Source organism: Pteropus vampyrus, unplaced genomic scaffold, assembly GCF_000151845.1.
Source record: "Pteropus vampyrus isolate Shadow unplaced genomic scaffold, Pvam_2.0 Scaffold20, whole genome shotgun sequence".
Classification (NCBI taxonomy): domain Eukaryota; kingdom Metazoa; phylum Chordata; class Mammalia; order Chiroptera; family Pteropodidae; genus Pteropus; species Pteropus vampyrus.
The window spans coordinates 135,528-141,839 of NW_011888801.1; the positions used below are offsets into that span (position 1 = coordinate 135,528).

The window sequence follows — 6,312 nt, forward strand, 5'->3', positions numbered from 1 at the left end:
TGTCTTTAATACACATGATGCACTCTGATATTTTCTGTTCTACACAGTTGTGTTCTACTCTTTTACAGAAGCTTGTCCAACCTACCAAATTGATTGTACAACCTGAAGTTTGAAAAATATCACTCTAGAACAGTGATTTTCAAACTTTAGCATGTATCAGACTCACCTGCAAGGCTTTTGAAACAGCCTGTTGTGCCCACCCCCAGAGACGTATTGATGTCTGGAGAGAGGCCCGAGAATGTGCATTTCTAGTTCCCAGGTGCTGCTGCTGCTTGTCCAGGATCCTACTTTGAGATCCCACCCTCCTAGAACATTTTAAAGGCAATCTACTCCTTTGGCAGAGACTACCAGAGGATAGCTTTATTCAACAGATGAGAATTGTTGATGGCTAGCACAAGTGTGGGTTTCTGACATTTTTGAGGATTCTGGTCAGGCACTGTTTTGGGAATCTTAAACCCAACCCTCCTGAAATCCAACTCATGCTATTAATATCAAGTGCTTAATGTAGAAAAGGTCTGCTAAGCAAAGAGACACTGATGCCCAGCCCTGGTTGAATTACCTGCCTTTAAAATCCCAAATCCACAAAACATAAAACTCTCCCAGCCCTTTTGAAAACACTGTTCTTCCATAGGCAATGAAAGGTGCCATTTACCACATGGATTTCACCTTTCTGTTTTTTAAAGGGAAGAAGGTAGATGAAGCGTGATCACCCCACGAGGAAAGCTGTCCGCCTGGCTCTGGTTGGGGTCCGGTGGGTTTCATGGGCTGTTTCTGGATTCCCAGCTTTAACTGGAACCTCTTCCAGGCATTGTAGCTGAGTGCTCATATCAGCACCCCAGCTTTCCAGCCTGCTAACTTATGTTCTAAGCTGCCTCTGTGCCTCCGACCAGCCCCCACCCCTTATCCTCCCCCTTCATAGCCTGGGGGCCCCCATGGCCCCCTCCCCAGCCTCACAGTGCTCCAGAAGCCAGCCCTCAGCTGGGAGCAGCCTCATGAGGGAGGGAAGTGTTAAATGGGCACAGAGCCCCTCTGTTCCATTAACAATGGCCCGTTGATGACTGGATTCTGCCCAGTCGGCCCCCTTGACTGGACTTTGGGGAGGAGGAAGGACTCCAGCCCCCCAGGCAGCCATTTCTGGGTGTGAGGTTGATTTGGAGGCCTCAGCCTCTGTGTGCCCACAGAACCTCATTCTTCAGGCCCTGATGCAGCAGTGAGAAACCCTCTGGACCGTCCCACCCCACCCCAGGGGCAGTTTGGGGCCCCAAGAGTGATTCAGTTCAGTCTAATCCAACAAACATCTATTGAGCAGCTCCTGGGCACTGAGGTTCGGTGCTAAGTAGCTGTGGGGAATAAGAATAACTGCTAACATGAATTCAGTGCCGATTACAGTCAACCCCACCTGTGGCTGCCCAACAGAGTCACTAGGGAGCTTATAAAAATTCCAATGCATAGACATCCCCAACCCCCTGAATCTTCCAACCCCCTGAGTGAGCCTCAGGAACTGATATTTTATAAACTCTCTCAAAGTGACTCTCATGCCCAGCTGGAATTAAGCATCACTGGCCTCTCGTCAGTTAGATACCTCGCTAAGCATTCACCTGTAGTATCCCACTTCATGAGGTGGGTGCCTGTGGGAGGCTGAACAGTGGCCCTCCAAAGATGTTCATATACGAACCCCCCCGTACCTGCAGATATGTTGCCTCACACAGTAGAAGGGAGTTTGCAGTGTGATTAAGGATTTCGAGATAAGAAGTTTACTCTAGATGATCCAGTGGACCCCAGGTAATCATAAGGGTCCTTGTAAGAGAGAGATTTACTACAGAAGAGGAGGTCAGAGTAATAATACATCAAGAAAAAGACTCAATCAGTCATTGCTGACTTCAAAGATGGAGGAAGGGACCACGAGCCATGGAAAGCAGGCAGCCTCTAGAAGCTGGAAAAGGCAAGGAAGCAGATTCTCCCCTAGAGCCTTTAGAAGGAGCACAGGCCTTTTGACACCTTGGTTTTAGGTCAACGAGACTGATCTTGGACTTCTGACATTCAGAACTGTAAGATAATGTTATTTTAAGCCATGGAGTTTATGGTAATGTGTGACAACAGCCATAGGAAACTAATGTGGGACTACTACTAATCCTGTTTTACAGACAAGGCACAGAGAGGTGGGGCAGTCACCTGGGGTCACACAGCTAGCAAGTGGTAGAGCTAGAACGGGAAGAACTTGGGTGTGTCTGACCCATTAATCAGTGCTCTCTCCACCTCACTGCTCTGCCCTGCCTTGCAGCCAGACAGGTATTGGTTCAAATCCCAGCCCTGTCACATTCTTTCTTGTTCTTTGCAGGGTAGGAGGAATGGAGACCAATTGGAAAGCTAGGGTGGTCGGGTTGTCCCCAGGTGGAATGCCATTTGGAGGAGTTTGAACTTGATTCTGGAGGAATGGAGCCCACAGTTGTGCTGGCCTGGTCTCCTCCCCTGAGTTTCATGGTGCTATCTTTCAGGCCTGTGCAGTCTCTGGGAGCTAGCCTACTGTAGCAACCCAGCTGCCCTGTAGAACTGCAGGGTTGGGGCCAAGAACAGCATTCTACTCATTGTCTCCCACAGCCAGTGACAGCGGCTTATCTGGGACAGGCAATGGGCTTTTATTTCTTATCTAGGACAGGCAGTGGGCAATGGCCTTGTGCCTCCAAAGCATGTTTCTTTAAGACTCTCCAAAAACCTTATATTTGAGGCCATGTGTGTCTCGTAGAGTGTGAGACAAAGAGGTCTAGCAAGTTGTCCAAAGTTGCACAGCAAGCTGTTGACAGATCCTTGCAGACCAGTTTTTGGCCAGAACTCTGAGCTGCCCACTGCTGTACAGCTCCCACCTTTTGGCTAAATCTGCTTGCTCAGTGATACAGCATAGTGGTTGAATTCATGAATTCTGGAGCCAGACTGCCTATATTCAAACCCCAATTCTACCTCTTAACTGAAGACGAGTTGTTTGGCCTCTGCTTGCCTTAAATGGCAGTGTTGGTTATTATCGGTTATTATGTGTACCTTCCTCATAGGGTTGTTCTAAGGATTGAAAACATGTATGTGTTTGGAACAGTGCCTGGTTCATTATAAGTGTTAACTTTTGTTATTATTCAGTTCCCTTAGGGCAGAGGCTGTGTCCTCCCCTTCTTCTATTCCCAGTGCCTCTTCCTATGCTTGGCGTAAAGCAAGGACTCAGCAAATGAACTTGCTTGTTGAATGTGAGCTTTTATCATCCAGAGATTCACTAAGTACTTTCTCAAATGTTTTCACTTTTTAAAAGTTCCACCTAAAGTGCTTCAAACCCTTTTCCTTCCTGCCTGGGAGCTGCAGAATTTCTACCAAGCGCCCTGAAGCTTGCTTTGCCCCCTGGTAGGTCCATGAGCAGTTCAAATATGGCCCCAGGTCTCACCGACCCATGAATGCCAATGTTGGCAGTTAGCGTAGCTGCCGAGATCGCCTCCTCCACTGCAAGACGATGCCTGACTGACCTGCTGAGGTCTCCCAGGGATTTCTGGGCAGCTCTACTTGGGCACCAAATCTTGTTTGGCCTCACTTGGACTCCATGCCTGCTCCCAGCTCCTCTCTGACTGGAGGTCCCGCCAGGTCTTCCAGCTGATGGGTCAGATATTATGTCATTCCCTCCAGGGTCCTGTCCCCTCTTTCTCTTTCCCCTACTGTAAGGATGGGACTTTTTCATCTACTTCCTCATTCAGCCTCCCCACCCGATGCTTCTACAAAACACCAAACTCAGAGTTCCCGTTTTTATTCAACTAGTTCACTCTTCTGCCCCGGGAAGACCATTTTGCTCACCTCTAGCTCCATTTTCCAAAGATGTCTTTAAACCCTACCTACTGTTGTGGAAGGTAGTTTTTTTTTTTCTTTCAAATTAACCCTTTTTTCGTTGTTTCAAGATTAGTATAGATATATATGCAGTTTTAAGAAATAATACAAAGAGATCCCATGAACTCATTACTCAGCTTCCCCGGTGATAACATCGTACAAACTCTAGTACAATATCACAATCAGGATATTGATATTGACACTGATACATTCAAGATATATCATTTCCAGCACCACAAGCATCTCTCATATTGCCATTTTATAGCTATATCCACTACCCTCCTGCCTCACCCTTTCCTTAACTCTCGCGATACTGATCTTTTTCTCAGAATTTTATCATTTCAAGAATGTTATAAAAGTGGAATCATGCAGCGTATAACCTTTTGAGACTTTTTTTTTTTTTATCACTCAACTTCATATCCCTGAAATTCATCCAAGTTGCTGTGTGTATCAACAACTCGTGCCTTTCTAACTGCTGGGTAGTATCCCATGTTGTGAAATCCCAGTTCCTGGCAGAGCTCCTAAAACTCTTGTGATTTCCTAAGTGATAAGAGCACTGGGAGCATCTCTTATTCTAATGAAGGGACGCTGGGTGGGCTCCTGGATTGGGGTGCGCACTGGTCACCAGAAATATCAAGCCATAATTAGAAGCTTGGAATTTTCAGTGCCCCTCGTCTTCTTCAGAGAGGGAAAGGGGCTGGAAATGGACTTAATAATTGATCATGCCTACGTGAGGAAGCCTCCATAAAATCCCAATAGTATGGAATTCAGAGAGCTTCCAGGTGGATGAACACATCCACATTGGGAGGGTGGTGCACCCCAACTGCAAGGGACAGAAGCTTCTGTGCTCAGGACCCTCTCAAACCTCACCCTATGTATCTTTTCATCTGGCTGTTCATCATATCCTTTAATAAACTGGTAAGCGTAAGTAATTGTTTCCCTGAGTTGTGAATACTATAGCAAATTAATCAAACCTGAGGAGAAGGTCATCGGAACCTCTCCGATCCATGGAATCTAATGGCCAGTTTGTCAGAAGCACAGCTGCTAACTTGAGTTTGTGACTGACCCCTTCAGTGGGGGAAGGGCAGTTTTATGGGACTCCTACAATTTGTCGGAGACTTGCTTGTTGTTGGGGAAAAGCCCCATTACTTGGTGACCAGAAGTAGTGTTCTGTGAAAAAGTAAAGGAGACACACAGGAAAGAAACACAATGGGGAAGAACTGAGTTTTTCCCTACACAGGAAGGAAAACAACTGATTTTTTTTCCTTTATACCACGGTACAGGGGAGCAAGTTTTAAATGGACCGCTCAAATATGGGCATAGGAACTCCCCAAGCACTTACATCCCGAGTAAAACAAGAAAAATAGACCTGTTCATCCGGCATACCTGTCCTCCTGCCAATCTGTCAAGCTAGTACCCACACAGACAAACACTCCTGCTCTCAGAGAGACCCCCAGGCACTGCTTGTTAAAGAAGCTAGGTGCTGCAAGGCAGGGCTCCCAGTCTTTGCCAATTCTAGGTTAGAATCACCTGGGGAGCTTTAAACAATCATACCGAAGCCACATCCAGACCAATTCAGTCATAATCTTGGGGGGTGGGACCCAGGCCTCAGTAATTTCTGAAACTCCCCAGGTGATTCTCACATGCTGTCAGGGTTGAAAAGCTGAGTCAGCAAATGCACCACACTCACACTACCCCTCTAGCATTGGAAGACATCACCTGCCAGGCAATCACAACATTCTTCCTCTGGATAGCCACCTTTCCAAATACAACACTACAGGCAGTCACTTCCAATTGATCAGCCTTGGCCTAGGCTGGGAACCCTGAAACTTTGGCATTGGCCATGTCCAGGCCACAGAAAATAAGCCTGGCCTCAGAATTCTTCTCATCATAGTGCTCCAGGCAACCAATACCAATCTATTGGTTTTGGCTCATGGGATGAAAATTATTTGTTGTCCTCAGCGTAACAGCATTTTTTTGGTTCAAAATGCTGAAAATCTGGTATAGCCAACATCTTTGTCAAGTTCCCTCTTGCTTATGCTGGGTTAAATTCATCACAAAGCTTCTTAGACTCGTCATTAAAGTAAAATTAAGCACTAACTGCACAGTTAAATCCTCACTTAACATTGTCAATAGGTTCTTGGAAGCTGCAACTTTAAGCAAAATGACATATAACAAAATGGATTTCACCATAGGTTAATTGATATAAACAAGAGTTAATTAAAAAAAAAAAAGAATTAAGTGCCTACAGCGCATATTTCTGGTCACAATAACATCACCAAACTTCTAAATAAAGACCCAAAACACTTCTAATATTAAACATTGGAATAAATGTGAGCTAGCCATACGTTTAAGAAAGATACATAAAAACGAGTAAGATAATTATTTTCCAACCCGCTTATTCCAGTTCAGGGTCACGAGTGGTAGCACCTATCCCCTGAGCTCAGGGTACAAGGCTGG

The 6,312-nt window shown here is 45.9% G+C and overlaps 1 protein-coding gene across 4 annotated transcripts in view; it reads left to right on the top strand.

The window, feature by feature from the left end:
- The window catches only part of CHST3 (carbohydrate sulfotransferase 3), a 37,237-nt gene that overhangs the window by 12,606 nt on the left and 18,319 nt on the right, over positions 1-6,312 (top strand). The window lies entirely within an intron of this gene.